The following is a 16,920-nucleotide window of genomic DNA, read 5'->3' on the forward strand; positions in this document are numbered from 1 at the left end:
AAGTCTGAATTGCGAGATATAAACTCAAAATAGCAAAAAAATGAAGTCTGAATTGCGAGATATAAACTCAAAATAGCAAAAAATAAAGTCTGAATTGCAAGAAATAAAGTCTGAATTGCGAGATATAAACTCAAAATAGCAAAAAATAAAGTCTGAATTGCAAGAAATAAAGTCTGAGTTGCGAGATATAAACTCAAAATAGCAAAAAAATAAAGTGAATTGCGAGATATAAACTCAAAATAGCAAAGAAATGAAGTCTGAATTGTGAGATATAAACTCAAAATAGCAAAAAATAAAGTCTGAATTGCGAGATATAAATTAAAAATAGCAAAAAATAAAGTCTGAATTGCAAGAAATAAAGTCTGAATTGCAAGATATACACTCAAAATAGCAAAAAATAAAGTGAATTGCGAGATATAAACTCAAAATAGCAAAAAAGTAAAGTCTGAATTGCAGGAAATAAAGTCAGAATTGCAGGAAATAAAGTCAGAATTGCGAAATTTAAAGTCAGAATTGCAGGAAATAAAGTCAGAATTGCAGGAAATAAAGTCAGAATTGCAGGAAATAAAGTCAGAATTGCAGGAAATAAAGTCAGAATTGCAAGAAATAAAGCCAGAATTGCAGGAAATAAAGTCAGAATTGCAGGAAATAAAGTCAGAATTGCAGGAAATAAAGTCAGAATTGCAAGAAATAAAGTCAGAATTGCAGGAAATAAAGTCAGAATTGCAGGAAATAAAGTCAGAATTGCAGGAAATAAAGTCAGAATTGCAGGAAATAAAGTCAGAATTGCAAGAAATAAAGTCAGAATTGCAGGAAATAAAGTCAGAATTGCGAGATATAAAGTCATAATTTCAGGAAATAAAGTCAGAATTTCAGGAAATAAAGTCAGAATTGCAGGAAATAAAGTCAGAATTTCAGGAAATAAAGCCAGAATTGCAGGAAATAAAGTCAGAATTGCAAGAAATAAAGTCAGAATTTCAGGAAATAAAGTCAGAATTGCAGGAAATAAAGTCAGAATTGCAAGAAATACAGTCAGAATTGCAGGAAATAAAGTCAGAATTGCAGGAAATAAAGTCAGAATTGCAGGAAATAAAGTCAGAATTGCAGGAAATAAAGTCAGAATTGCAAGAAATAAAGTCAGAATTTCAGGAAATAAAGTCAGAATTGCAGGAAATAAAGTCAGAATTGCAAGAAATAAAGTCAGAATTGCAGGAAATAAAGTCAGAATTGCAAGAAATAAAGTCAGAATTTCAGGAAATAAAGCCAGAATGGCAGGAAATAAAGTCAGAATTGCAGGAAATAAAGTCAGAATTGCAGGAAATAAAGTCAGAATTGCAAGAAATAAAGTCAGAATTGCAGGAAATAAAGTCAGAATTGCAGGAAATAAAGTCAGAATTGCAGGAAATAAAGTCAGAATTGCAGGAAATAAAGTCAGAATTGCAGGAAATAAAGTCAGAATTGCAAGAAATAAAGTCAGAATTGCAGGAAATAAAGTCAGAATTGCGAGATATAAAGTCAGAATTTCAGGAAATAAAGTCAGAATTTCAGGAAATAAAGTCAGAATTGCAGGAAATAAAGTCAGAATTTCAGGAAATAAAGCCAGAATTGCAGGAAATAAAGTCAGAATTGCAAGAAATAAAGTCAGAATTTCAGGAAATAAAGTCAGAATTGCAGGAAATAAAGTCAGAATTGCAAGAAATACAGTCAGAATTGCAGGAAATACAGTCAGAATTGCAGCAAATAAAGTCAGAATTGCAGGAAATAAAGTCAGAATTGCAAGAAATAAAGTCAGAATTGCAGGAAATAAAGTCAGAATTGCGAGATATAAAGTCAGAATTTCAGGAAATAAAGTCAGAATTTCAGGAAATAAAGTCAGAATTGCAGGAAATAAAGTCAGAATTGCAGGAAATAAAGTCAGAATTGCAGGAAATAAAGTCAGAATTGCAAGAAATAAAGTCAGAATTTCAGGAAATAAAGTCAGAATTGCAGGAAATAAAGTCAGAATTGCAGGAAATAAAGTCAGCATTGCAGGAAATAAAGTCAGAATTGCAGGAAATAAAGTCAGAATTGCAAGAAATAAAGTCAGAATTGCAGGAAATAAAGTCAGAATTGCAGGAAATAAAGTCAGAATTGCAGGAAATAAAGTCAGAATTGCAGGAAATAAAGTCAGAATTGCAGGAAATAAAGTCAGAATTGCAGGAAATAAAGTCAGAATTGCAAGAAATAAAGTCAGAATTGCAGGAAATAAAGTCAGAATTGCGAGATATAAAGTCAGAATTTCAGGAAATAAAGTCAGAATTTCAGGAAATAAAGTCAGAATTGCAGGAAATAAAGTCAGAATTTCAGGAAATAAAGCCAGAATTGCAGGAAATAAAGTCAGAATTGCAAGAAATAAAGTCAGAATTTCAGGAAATAAAGTCAGAATTGCAGGAAATAAAGTCAGAATTGCAAGAAATACAGTCAGAATTGCAGGAAATAAAGTCAGAATTGCAGGAAATAAAGTCAGAATTGCAGGAAATAAAGTCAGAATTGCAGGAAATAAAGTCAGAATTGCAGGAAATAAAGTCAGAATTGCAAGAAATACAGTCAGAATGGCAGGATATAAAATGAGAATTGCAGGAAATAAAGTCAGAATTGCAGGAAATAAAGTCAGAATTGCAGGAAATAAAGTCAGAATTGCAAGAAATAAAGTCAGAATTTCAGGAAATAAAGTCAGAATTGCAGGAAATAAAGTCAGAATTGCAAAAAAAGCTTCCATAAAAACCCAACACCAACCTTTCTACGAGTCCTTTTTCCCCCTTTAATCTGTACGACGCTTGAATAAATCACATCATCCTAGAGAGAACACGTTATTCTACATGTCATTGCAATGGCAAGTCAGCACTAATTAGAAAGATTTGTGTATACATTTACTATGTATTAATCTGCTAATAAGCAAAACATTTATTACCAAAACATATACGTAATACTTGTTAGACACTTTTACAGCAGATTTAGTTCACAAACAGTCATGACCTAAATATGATATATATTTTCCATAATCAGTACTAGAAATGTTCCGGTTCCGAAATGATATACCGGTTCACTTTGATCATTGAATCAGTGAGTTGTTTACTGCAATCGAATCAGTCCGATTCGTGAATGAATCGTTTAGTGTGAACTTGTGAACTATAGTTCAACAAAAATCGACTCCTTCACCAATCGAACATCACTATTGTGTCTTGGTTTGAGTATCGGGAAATATATAATGCTTTCGAAGGCAGTGAACTAAAAGTAAATGTTTTCCAAGATAAAAACCCTTATAAAAAAGTACAGAACAGATACTTGAGAAATTGACTACGAAGTAAAACTGTTGTGTTTTAGTACCGGTTGTTGGTTTTCCACTGGTTTTCCTCTGTTAATCTGCGTTACAGTGGAGTATGTCACATCATCCTACAAACACAAGTTTAGACACACAAACATAATATTATGTGCATTTAATTTATGGATAGTTTCACCCATGATATGAATTGTTCGGTCACCTGATGATCTGGACTCTGGGTCTCTCGGCTTTCTGTCCTTCTCTTTTTTGCTGTAAGATTATAATGACTTCAGTTAAACACTTTCAGTTTTTTATCGACATTTAGAGAATATCGCAAAAGTTTTGCGCAAATCTGTAATGGAAACGTGACATATAGCCTGATAATATCTCATCTGACCGCAGACACTGAATCAGGACAAAGCGTTTATCTCAGGCTCTCTCAAACTGCGTCTGACAGAAGAGTCAACAGCTTTCATGCCTGTCTTTCAAAATAAAAGTCTCGCATCAGAAAAACAATTACAGGTGAAACTCGAAAAATTATAAAATCGTGCAAAAGTAAATTTATTTCAGTAATTCAACTTAAAAGGTGAAACTAATATATTATATAGACTCATTACATGCAAAGTGAGATATTTCAAGCCTTTATTTGTTATAATGTTGATGATTATGGCTTACAGCTTATGAAAACCTTTTCACAATATTCTAATTTTGAATTTGGGGTTTTATATTCAAATTTTTCGAGTTTCACCTGTAATTGAATTACGTGTTTTGTTGTAGTCGTTTTTTTTACTATACGCTTTTGGAAACCGGTTGAGAAACGATGATGTAAAAGATAGAAAACTCAAGCACAGTCCATGTTTCCACAGTGTTTTGTGTGTTCATACCCCGTGTAAATCTCCAGCAGAGGAATCCAGTCACGAGCAGCAGCATCAGACACATCAGACACACCAGCGAGAATATCAGGCGATTTAAGCTGAAATCTGCAAGAAAAGTCCCTTTAATAGTCATAAAAGAGTTAAATCGCTGAAAACATACTCATAAATCTGCTGTTATACTCCCACAACTATTATAATGACAGTTTAGCATCATAAATGTTCCCATTTACCGTAACTCAAATGCTTTATGTGTAAAAAAAAAAAGATAATAATAATAGTCAAAAGTGTTTTAATACCTGATGAATCAGGAAAAGAAAAAAATATATTTATTGCTTTATTTATCATTTGCATATGTTTTATCATTTAATCATTATAGATCTTAAATATAATTTAATCAAATGTAATCATCATATTTTAAGAAATCATTTTTATCATGTTGATGTGTTTTTCATTACTATCATTTGAAATGTATGTTTAACCCTAGTGAAAAAAGTATACTTTATTGTATTTAGAAATATATTCCCTTTTTCAATGGTACATTGCAAATATACTAACATAAAATTTTACTATCTTTACATACTGTATATTAAAAGTATTGTGCTGCTCCTTTAAGAAAGCAGGTAGAAGAATTACTACTCCGCGCTGTTTGTCTCTTTAGACTTGCCGTAGTTCTCAATGTATTCAACAACCCTGAAACACAGCTGAGCACTTTTCATCATCTTTTACACGTTTTGTCTTCATAACTCTGAAGAACTTATGTCTGTAAGTGATGGTTAAAGTTTTTTTTAATGACAACCTTAAGTGAAGATCGTTTGAATTACATATTGGTGTGAAAAGTGTTGAAAATGGTAAAGATGCTAATCGCGTTAGCCTGTCTATGGCGTTTTCCATGTTAAGTTAGCATTCATGCTAATCGTTATATAACCATGTGTGGTTAATGGGTAAATTTATGTTACTGTATTTTGTGTTTTTCAAAGTGGAATTAATCCTGTGTTAATAAGAATTTAACCTATTCAAGTTTATTAATAAGTACATTTTGTATTTCTGTATTGCAGTTTCACAGTGCTTCTGATAAAGCATCCTAAACGTCCTACTGCTTCCTGGGTGTTTATTGAAGAACCTGTTAGCTGTCTGCCAAGCTAAAAGTCCTACCCAAATTTTAGTAAGGGCAGAATAGTGAAAAGACACAATTCGACGGGTTACATCTGGAACGTGTTGCCACGTGGAAATGCACAGCAATCTTCAATAAAGCTGCCTTCACTATGGAAGATCTCGAGATACGATCCCAATGCTCTAACACTTCACGTAGCAGCCGGTCTTCTTCAGCAAGTGTTATAGCAGCCAGAGCACGTGCAAAGGCAGAGGCTGCTCGCACTCAAGCATCATTCGCTCAAAAAGAAGCAGACATGCTAAAAGCACAAGCATATATCGAGGAAGAACAACAGAAAGCTGCAGCTGTGGCTGCTAGGAAGAAAGCAGAGCTTGAAGCAAACCTACACACTCTGCGACTAGAGGGTGCTGCTGCAGCTGCCAATGCTGAAGCTGAAGTTTTAGAGGCAGCTGCTGAGAACGAAGTAGGGGATCCTGATCGCATTAGCTTAAAGAGTGAATGCGTTGAGCAGGGTTTTGCAACGAATACAAAATTTGACCACCCTCACCATGACTCGCAACCCCAAGAACCGGTGCCAACACCAACACGCCAGCTAGCAATGGAAGTTGGTGAGCCAGATAAAAGAAGCATGGAGAAGGGTACCACGCAGTCAAGTGAAATCAGCGTCCACGAGTTTCAGGAATTACCCGCTCAATACACATTCACTCAAGAACAAGCTCCTTCGAGTTGCCACCATCAAAGTCCATATAAGTACGCTCTGTACGACTTTGAGCGTCCATATCATTCATATCCACTACGAGGAAGTTCTAGTCACAGAGATCACTCACACATGGCTACACTATCAGACAACCATGGCCAACCTTCTCAGCCTTATTCAACTTTTGCTTCCAGAGAGCCCGAGTCTGGTTCAGCAGCTATGTCAGACTTAGCCAAGTATTTGGTACGCCGCGAAATGGTGAGCTCAGGACTCCTAAAGTACGACGACCAACCAGAGAACTATAGGGCCTGGAAGGCATCCTTCTACAGCTCTATAGAGAGCCTACACCTAGCACCAAGAGAGGAGTTAGATCTCCTTTGCAAATGGCTGGGACCAAAATCTTCCGAGCAGGCAAGGAGGATAAGAGCGGTTCATATCCATGATGCAGCAGCGGGTGTGACAAAGGCTGGAGGACTGTTTTGGATCGCCGGAAGCTATAGAAAATGCTCTCTTCAGGAAAATAGAGGATTTTCCAAAAATCAGCAACAGAGACAATCAAAAGCTGAGAGAATTTGGAGACATTCTTTTGGAGCTAGAGGCTGCCAGAGCAGATGGCTTCTTAACTGGGCTCAGTTACTTGGATACATCTCGTGGCATCACTCCAATTGTTCAGAAGCTGCCATACTCCCTGCATGACAAGTGGGTCTCTCTAGCATCACGTTACAAAGAAGCCTACGGAGTTTCATACCCACCATTCTCTATAATTGCAAAGTTTGTCTGTGACCAAGCCAAGATTCTGAACGACCCGAGTTTTGCAGTACTTACTGGTCCAAGCATAAACAAAACTGAAAGCCCCTATAAACAACACTTAAAAACACCTGTTTCTGTCAGGAGGACGGACGTCTCAGTAGACACTGACAACCATCAAGACAACACGGGAGAAAATGCACCGATCGACCTTGACAAGCAGTGTCCCCTACACCTCAAACCACATCCCCTGAGGAAATGCCGTGGTTTCCGAAGCAAACCTTTGGATGAGAGAAAAACCTACCTTAGGGACAAGAACATCTGTTACAGGTATTGTGCTTCATCCAGTCACCTAGCCAAGAACTGCGACAAAAACATTCAATGCAGAGAGTGCAATAGTGATAGTCACCCAACAGCACTTCATCCGGGACCAGCTCCGTGGACTTCTGGAGCCTCTGTAATGGCGAAAGATCAAGGCGGGGAGCAAAGGGAAGGAGCCTCTTTAGCTATCACATCCAAATGCACAGACATATGTGGGACTGCTTCGAGGTCAAGGTCATGTGCAAAAATCTGTCTTGTCAGTGTTTACCCAGTAGGCCATAGAGAAAGAGCCGTGAGAACCTACGCTGTTGTCGACGAACAGAGTAACAGATCTTTGGCAAGAAGTGAGTTTTTTGAGCTCTTTGACATCAAGGAAGGTTCAGCCTCATACACATTGAAGACATGCTCAGGAGTCATTGATAACATAGGGCGACGAGCTAACAACTTCGTCATGGAGTCTTTAGATGGTAAGAATCAGATCCCACTCCCATCTCTGATTGAATGTGATATGTTGCCGGATGATAGGTCAGAAATTCCCACACCAGAGATCGCCAAACACTATTCTCATCTCAAAGGCGTTGTGGGGAAGATCCCTCCACTTGATCCCACAGCAGCCATCCTTATCCTACTCGGACGTGATGTACCAAGAGTGCATAAAGTCCGAAAGCAGTGCAACGGACCTCATAACGCACCCTATGCCCAACGCCTCGATCTGGGCTGGGTTATCATAGGAGAAGTGTGCTTGGGGTCAGCTCACAAACCAGACTCCATCAGTGTCTACAAGACTAACATACTGAGTAATGGCCGTCCATCTCTTTTTGATCCTTGTCCAAATAAGCTTCACATCAAAGAGAAGGTGGATGTTCAAGTACTTCAACCTGGAGTTGCATATCTCGCAGATGTTGACAGCCTGTTTAGGGAAACGGATTGTCTTGGTAAAGGAGTCTTCCAGCAAACGGCCCAGGATGACAAGCCTGCGATGTCTGTGGAAGATAAGATCTTTCTGGAAATCATGGACAAAAAGATGTTTATGGATGACTCAAACAGTTGGGTGGCTCCATTGCCCTTCAGAGAACCAAGGCGCAAACTTCCCAACAATAGAGTACAAGCAGAAAACCGTCTCAAGACACTACATCGTAGGATGGAAAGAAGTCAGGAAATGAGAGAACACATGCTTGCATTTATGCAGAGAATCTTTGAGTCAGGACATGCAGAACCAGCTCCCCTGCTTCCCCGAGACCAAGAGCGCTGGTATTTGCCAATTTTTGGGGTTTACCATCCACGCAAGCCAGGTCAGATTCGAGCTGTATTCGACTCCAGTGCTAAGCATGATGGTATTTCCCTGAATGACCTCCTTTTGAGCGGCCCTGATTTAAACAACTCGCTCCTTGGGGTACTTACTCGCTTCCGTAAAGAACCGGTTGCTGTAGTAGCAGACATAGAGCAGATGTTCTACTGCTTCAGGGTCTGCGAGGAGCATCGTGATTTCCTGCGGTTCCTCTGGTTTCAGAACAACGACCCTGCCAGAGAGGTTGCAGAGTACCGCATGACTGTCCATGTATTTGGAAATAGCCCCTCTCCAGCCGTTGCCATATATGGTTTAAGAAGAGCTGCTCTACAAGAGGAAGACGAATATGGCCTGGAGGCAAAACAGTTTGTCTTGAGAGATTTTTACGTGGATGACGGTTTGGCCTCATTTCCTACCAGTGACCTCGCCGTTCATGTACTAAAACAGACTAAAGAAATGTTAGCAGTTTCAAACATTCGACTACACAAAATAGCATCCAATCACAAGGCTGTGATGGAGGCATTCCCACCCGAAGAACGGGCTAAAGAGCTAAAGGGTTTAGCACTGGGGGTAGACCCTCTACCTGTGCAGAGAAGCTTAGGGCTCAACTGGAACCTTCAGAGCGACAGTTTCACTTTCTTCGTCTCCAGAGAAGAGAAACCATTCACGCGCAGGGGTGTTCTCTCAACAGTCAACAGTCTGTTCGACCCACTTGGTTTTGTGGCTCCAATAACAATACAAGGGAAGTCACTTGTCAGAGAACTTTCGTCAGAGTGTTGTGAATGGGATGCCCCATTGCCTGCCGAAAAAAAGACAAGGTGGAAGACCTGGAAAGATTCGCTCATTGCACTCGAGCAGCTTCAGATTCCACGGTCATACTTACCTGTTTCTTTGGTCTCTACACAAGTCAGGGAACTGTGTGTCTTTTCTGACGCATCTACCACAGCTATCTCTGCAGTAGCTTACATCAGAACAGTTGACAATCAGGGAAATATTCAGGTTGGATTCTGCATGGGGAAGTCCAAATTGGCTCCAAAACAGTGTCACACTGTACCACGTCTGGAGCTTTGTGCAGCCGTACTCGCGGTAGAGCTTGCAGACACGTTGGTGGAAGAGTTGGACATGAAGGTGCACACAGTTAAGTTCTACACAGATAGTAGAGTAGTGCTTGGTTACATATACAACACTAACAGAAGGTTTTACGTATATGTTGCCAACAGAGTAGCACGCATCCGAAAGTCAACACGCTCCGAACAATGGCATTTTATCAACACAGGACACAATCCTGCAGATCACGGCACACGAGACATACCAGCTACTCTCTTGAAGGAAACCAACTGGTTTTGCGGACCCCCCTTTCTCAAAAAGAAAGATAACGCTGCTTCGTCTCAGCAGGAAGTCTTCGAGCTTGTGGAACCAGACTTGGACACAGAGGTGCGTCCCCTGATTACAACCCTGGCTACTAATGTTTCCAAGGCTCACCTTGGCTCGCACAGATTCGAGCGCTTTTCCAGCTGGAACCAACTGACCCTTGGAGTAGCTAGACTTATTCAGAAGGTCAGATCTTGTTTTAAGACTTTGGACGAAACAAAGATGGACAATTTCTCACAGGCAAGGACTGTAATAATCCGTTGTGTACAACACGAAATCTTCAAAGAGAAAATTAAGAATTTGTCCAAAGGAGAGAGTGTGTCAAAAGACAGCCATCTCAGAAAACTTGATCCCATCATGGACACTGACGGTTTGTTGAGAATTGGTGGTCGCCTGTCCTCGGCCGCAATTTCTTGGGAAGAGAAACATCCAATAATCATCCCTAAACTTCATCACATTGCAACACTGTTGGTGCGTTATTACCATGAACGGGTCGCACACCAAGGCAGACACATCACCGAAGGCGCCATTCGGTCGGCCGGTTTATGGATCTTGGGAGAAAAGAGATTGGTTTCAAGTGTCCTGCACAAATGTGTTACTTGTTTGAAGTTAAGAGGCGAGACAGAAAAGCAAAAAATGTCCAACCTACCTGTCGATCGAGTTACCCAAGTTCCTCCATTTACTCATGTCGGGATGGACGTGTTTGGCCCGTGGACAGTTTGTGCTCGTCGCACCAGAGGAGGTCTTTCTGAAGGAAAACGCTGGGCAGTGTTGTTTACCTGTCTAGTCACAAGAGCAGTGCACATAGAGGTAGTGGAGTCTCTATCAACATCGAGCTTCATAAATGCTCTAAGGAGATTCACCGCTATCAGAGGACCAGCAAAGCTTTTTCGTTCCGATCGTGGAACAAACTTTGTCGGTGCCTGTAGAGAACTAGGAATAACACCGCAAGAAGCAGAGCTTCAGTCTTATCTGAAGGAACGAGGCTGTACTTGGGATTTCAATGTACCCAACTCTTCTCACATGGGTGGGGCATGGGAAAGGATGATAGGTGTTGCTCGCCGCATTCTGGATGCCATGCTACTCAAGGTGCACTCCCCCAAACTCTCACATGAGGTCTTGGTCACGCTATTGGCCGAAGTTGTTGCTATAATGAACGCAAGGCCAATAGTCCCAGTGTCATCAGATCCACACAGTCCTGCTGTCCTCACGCCTGCCATGCTTTTGACACAGAAAACAGATTCATTGACCGCTCCTTTGGGATACTTTGACTTAAAGGATCTTTACCGGAGTCAATGGAAGCAGGTCCAAAACCTTGCGGATCACTTCTGGAAACAATGGCGTCAGGAATACCTTGCCACACTACAACCAAGACGGAAATGGCAGACAAGTCAACCCAACTTACAAGTTGGAGATGTCGTGCTTCTTAAAGACAAGGGAGCCAGGCGGAATGAATGGCCTATGGGACTGATAGTCAATACGTTGCCTGGCCGAGATGGTAGAGTTCGCCAAGTGGAGGTTAGGGTAGTTCAAGGAGGTTCTGCTAGAATTTATTCAAGACCCATCTCAAAGTCGTTCTTTTATTCAGAGAGACATAGTGGTATACTATATTATACCAGGCGGGGAGTGTGCTGCTCCTTTAAGAAAGCAGGTAGAAGAATTACTACTCCGCGCTGTTTGTCTCTTTAGACTTGCCGTAGTTCTCAATGCATTCAACAACCCTGAAACACAGCTGAGCACTTTTCATCATCTTTTACACGTTTTGTCTTCATAACTCTGAAGATCTTATGTCTGTAAGTGATGGTTAAAGTGTATTTTTATGACAACCTTAAGTGAAGATCGTTTGAATTACATATTGGTGTGAAAAGTGTTGAAAATGGTAAAGATGCTAATCGCGTTAGCCTGTCTATGGCGTTTTCCATGTTAAGTTAGCATTCATGCTAATCGTTATATAACCATGTGTGGTTAATGGGTAAATTTATGTTACTGTATTTTGTGTTTTTCAAAGTGGTATTAATCCTGTGTTAATAAGAATTTAACCTATTCAAGTTTATTAATAAGTACATTTTGTATTTCTGTATTGCAGTTTCACAGTGCTTCTGATAAAGCATCCTAAACGTCCTACTGCTTCCTGGGTGTTTATTGAAGAACCTGTTAGCTGTCTGCCAAGCTAGAAGTCCTACCCAAATTTTAGTAAGGGCAGAATAAGTATATTAGCATCATGCTTTTACCTATTTTCACAATACAACTTTTAACACACTTTAAAATAACTGTACTTTAGTATATTTTAGAAAAATATACTTGAAGTGAAAATTATTTTCAAGTTTTAAAAGTATTTATTTGCACTTTACTTAAAAATATATTTTAGGGATATTTTTAGCTGTGTGCTGGAAATGATCATTGTTACAATGCATTGAAAGTATTCTTTCAAAATACATTATAGTATACAATAGTATATTGTACAAAGTATAGCTAAGAAATATTTCTTTATTAATGTGCATTTGTTATTAAAGACAAAGTGTGCAATTTGTAGTATTTGGAAATGTATTACTGGGCATATACTTTTCTCTCAAATGTAATAAGGTATATTTCTTGTATGTTTCAAAGACACTCGCAATGAATTTGTAATGTACTTGTAACACAAATAGAGTACACTTTAATATCACTAATCAAGCATGTAATTAGTCCAGACACATACATACAGGCATATACTTGAAGTATACTTAGTATATTTGAAGTATTTCCAATTTAGCACACAAAAGTACCCTAAATACACTAAAAGTTATGCTTTACAATTTAACTAAAATATACTTAGTACAAAATTAGTTGTTCCAAAATAGCACACTTCAAGTTATGATTAAGTTAACTAATCATAAACACACTTGGATAATTAGTCTGGCTGCAAGTATACTTAGAATATGTTTTTCCACCAGGGTTATCTTAGCTAAACATCTTGCAGTGTGTGTGAGTGTGAAAACATGAAAACTAGATATGTTTGTGTCGTGTGTGTAAGTGACAACTTATCTTTAGGCAAGAATATTATACTCACTGTGTTAATTACATTTTACTTAGAAATATTAGAAGGGATTTTACCTGTTCATTTTATGTTTCTTTCTTAAACTTTTAATCCTGATTACGGATGAAAGAATTTTACTCTATATTTATTATTTTGTTTGTCTGCTGTTAAGAAATAAAATGAAACTTAATCATCTGACTGGATCTCCTCCCTGCATCAATACCCTTTATTTATATTATTTTAGGGTTCCTCGGGGAAACACAAACATTTGCAAGAAAACACGAAAGCATTGACATAAATACAGAGACAGAATTATAGTGAACACTGTTCTGATTACTGTGTTTGTGAGATCCAGCCCCGTTATGGTGTAAACGGGACAACAGAGAGTGGTTGATTACACTTGAATTACTTCTAAATGATTACACTTGAATTACTTCTAAATGTTAAATTTTTACTAATAATATTTGTTAAATGAGCTTAAATATTGGCAATATTAAAACTATATGAAATATGCTATACTGTAAAAACTATCATGCAAACCAGTGGTTGTGTAGAGTATTTTAAAAAGGTTTAGAGGTTATTTGAAGTTAATCCATAATCATTATATCATGTGAACTAAAAAAAAAAAAAAGCTACTATTATAGTAAAAATGAATCAACCCATTATGGTTGGTTAAATAAACAACCCAATTTGCTGTGTAAAATTAACCCAACATGTGTTCTGTCCTATATTTACCCAGTCCTTGGGTTAAAAGCAACCCAAAATTGGGTTATTTTTAACCCAGTGTTTTTTAGAGTGTAGCAAATTCGTTAATTTGGGGGCGGAGTGTAAGACTGGAAAACTGGAAACTGGGTGAAGAGATAGACCACTGGTCTATGAGACAAAGGACCTTGGCAAATTAACATTTGAACTCTCACACACACACACACACTTCTTCCCCGCATCCCCCACTCTCGCAGTGACACATAAAAACTCACATAAGAATATCTATGGTTTGATGTGAATGATTATCATTGAGTATTATGTTTGGTATCATTTGAAATGTCTCAGAAATGAGTGGTACAAATGTCTCATTCCCAAAGTATAAAACAAAAGGAGGGGGGGGGGGTGAACAGTAAATTTCCACTGTGAAAACAGGTTTACATATGAAATGAGGTCTGGCTATTTAATGGAAGGCAGCAAGGAATCGTGGCTTTTTCTGTATTTCAGATAGCCCATGAGGTAGCTCATGTAGTTCTTAAATGTTGGGTTTGCATCTATTTCTCTATTCCTAAAACATTTGATGATTTGCATTGATTATCTTTCAATTGATTATGGAATTGTTATAATACATTTACCTGACATAATAAATTGTTATATTTGATTATTCTAACAGACTTTGACTTTATTTTCATTGGAGTTAAAAGGAATAGTCAAACATTAACGTATATTTAAAGATGCACAGATATCATTGAAAAACACTTTCATTTTATGGAGTCAGATGAAACGAGTTAATACATAAGATAATGTATTGCATTTAATTAAAATCCCTTTGCCATTGGAAGAGACGGAACGCGCATGTGACCTTCACCGCTAATTTGAATGCCGCCCTTGGATCAAATTAGTCGGACTTACAAATTGGTGACCCCCGCGACGTGATGTCGCAACAGGATTTCGCGAGCAACGTCCTTTCCAGCTAAATATGGGGATTTTAAAATCAGCATGAGGTTTGAACATCTTCACTTTCTTCTGCCGCTGTGGTAAGTCATTTTTTCTTCCCTTTTGAGAAGTGTTGAGAAAATGTTGTTTGCATTGTTACGGGTCGAAAAGCCCTTTGTTTAGTCCGGAACTGAAATACGTGAGGACGTGATAAGCGGCAGCGCAGATGAAGAATGAAAACCCTTGTTAATAGATTAAAGATATCCTTGTTTGCCTAAGCAACAAAAAAACGAAACCTAAAATCGGAATAACATCTTCCAAATGTTTTTCGTGTAACGTTACTTGATGAGGAGCTGTAAAACAGCCTAAAAGTTTTCAAATCAGCCGCATGTTTGTCGCCATTGTGGTATTGGCTTTGTTGAAACGAACTAGCAACACCTGAAGAGAATCGGCAAACAACAGAAAGAAAAATCTAAGTTTGTGAACGGAGAAATCGGAGAACACGTGATTTTATAAATAAAAAGGCAGATTGATGCATTGTTTATAAAAAGCTAAATTTGGAAAAACAGGATGATATGATTTACAGGCTAAAATCGGATCTCAAGGCTAAGCTCAATGTTATTGTCCATGCTGCTTCCAAAAGGAGACTAAGCTAAATGCTAGTAAGGTATTGCCCATGCTGCTTAAAAGAAGCTAATGCTAAATGCTAAAGCCATGCTGGATACAAAAAAGCTTAGCTGCTAACCCTTTGTGTGACCGGCCCACCGATGGGCACAAAAGCCACATTGAATGATACTAAACCTAAACTAATCTTGACAAACTCTATATTGCATTTGAAAGCTTCCACTTTAACACAGATGGGATTAAAAAGCAATAATTTGTATTTTCAAATTTGGAGTTGTGCTTTAAACAATGTAATGCACTCATAGAACACACCTTATAGTTGTTTGTGCTATATGTGCACATAGGCTAATTGTAAGTTTATTCTTTAAACACAGGATTGCTTTACTGTTTGTGTATTTGGAACACTTACGTAAAGGCTGTTGATGTTGTATTCTAGGCCATGCATCCTGTGTGAACTGAATTAAACAAGTGTGTGTCTATGCTGAATGTGGTTATAATGTGATTCACAATGAATTTGAAAGTCAGAAACCACGAACGCGCCACATCTTTTGCGTCAGTTTAGCGATGGCTAACATCCGGTATCATTTTCAAATGACCTCTGATTTGATGACCGGACCTGGCGAGAGTGTGTCGTGCGGACTTTAGAGAAGGACTGCACAGCGATATAGTTTCCTAATCTAAAAACGAAAAAAAAATAAAAAAAAATAAATAAGTAAAGAATGAAAAGAATTATCAAACGTTAAATGACTTTGCCTTCATATAGTCTGAATCTTTGTATCCTTGGTGGAAAACTCCCATAGCTGCGGTAAAACCACGCAAAGGAACATAGATGAGAATCAGAAACTGTGAACGCGCATCTCATTAATCCTGAAACAAAAAACCTTTTCATATTCAAAGCTTTAGAGAACGTAGACTTTACCTCTCCACTCTATGGGAGCTGTTTCGCATACCAAATTTGTAAATGGTTACGTTTGAATTAATTCTGAATGACTCTGAAAGACTGTTTTTTTCCATAGATTATTGGATTCGTATATTTCCACATCTTTCGCGTCAGATTAGCGACGGCTAATATCCGATACCATTTTAAGTGTACTTGAATGAGGGGACAAGCTATTTCCGACTAGAATCAGCAAACGCTGGTTAATCAACCTAGGTTCGGGTGTGTCCATATCCACTGTTTTAGGTCAGTGATCGCTTGGGATAAACGTGCGTGGTTTAAAGACCACGGGCTTGGCCTGAAGCCATTTTAAGGGAAGTTAAGTTGATAAACTGTCCTCTTTCTTGGTGGTCAATCGTCCCTACTAAAGTGACACATTGATTTAATTTCTAGAGGAGGCATTCAAGGGGACTTGTAAAGATATCTCTGATTGCACGTGTGAATACGGCAGATCCCAGATATTTAGTCAAATTACCTCTGAATTGGTTATTGGAACTGACGGGAGTGTGCCGTGCGGCCTTGGGAGAAGGAACGCTGAGCGATATAGATTCCCTGATCTAAACAAATAAAACTAAAATTAAGAGTTCAAAAGAATAATCAAACGTTAAAATGGCCATTTAAAAAGACTAAATGAGAAGAAAAGGTATTTGAAACCTAGCAAACAGAAAGGAGAAACAGCGAATGTACACCTTATGAGCCTTGAGCCAGAAAGCCTTTTCATATTCAAATGTATCGACATGCGAACGAGCAGAGACTCTTCAGAAGACCAGAAATAATATAATTTAATTTATATTCTTAAATATAATGTAATTGTATTATGACTCAAATTATAATATACATTATATTGTAATCGCCAAACAGGCATTAATTGGAGAAGTGTGACATTAATCCTTACAGTTCGATTTCGTTGACCTGCTATCCAGTGCCAAAAGGGCGGAGGTGTGTTTTATTAATTTTTGCCTTTAAAAAACACTCCCAGAAGTGTGGCACAGGT

The sequence above is a fragment of the Rhinichthys klamathensis genome, unplaced genomic scaffold (assembly GCF_029890125.1).
Source record: "Rhinichthys klamathensis goyatoka isolate OS25496 unplaced genomic scaffold, OSU_Roscu_1.1 h1tg000454l_1, whole genome shotgun sequence".
NCBI classification, from domain to species: Eukaryota; Metazoa; Chordata; class Actinopteri; order Cypriniformes; family Leuciscidae; genus Rhinichthys; species Rhinichthys klamathensis.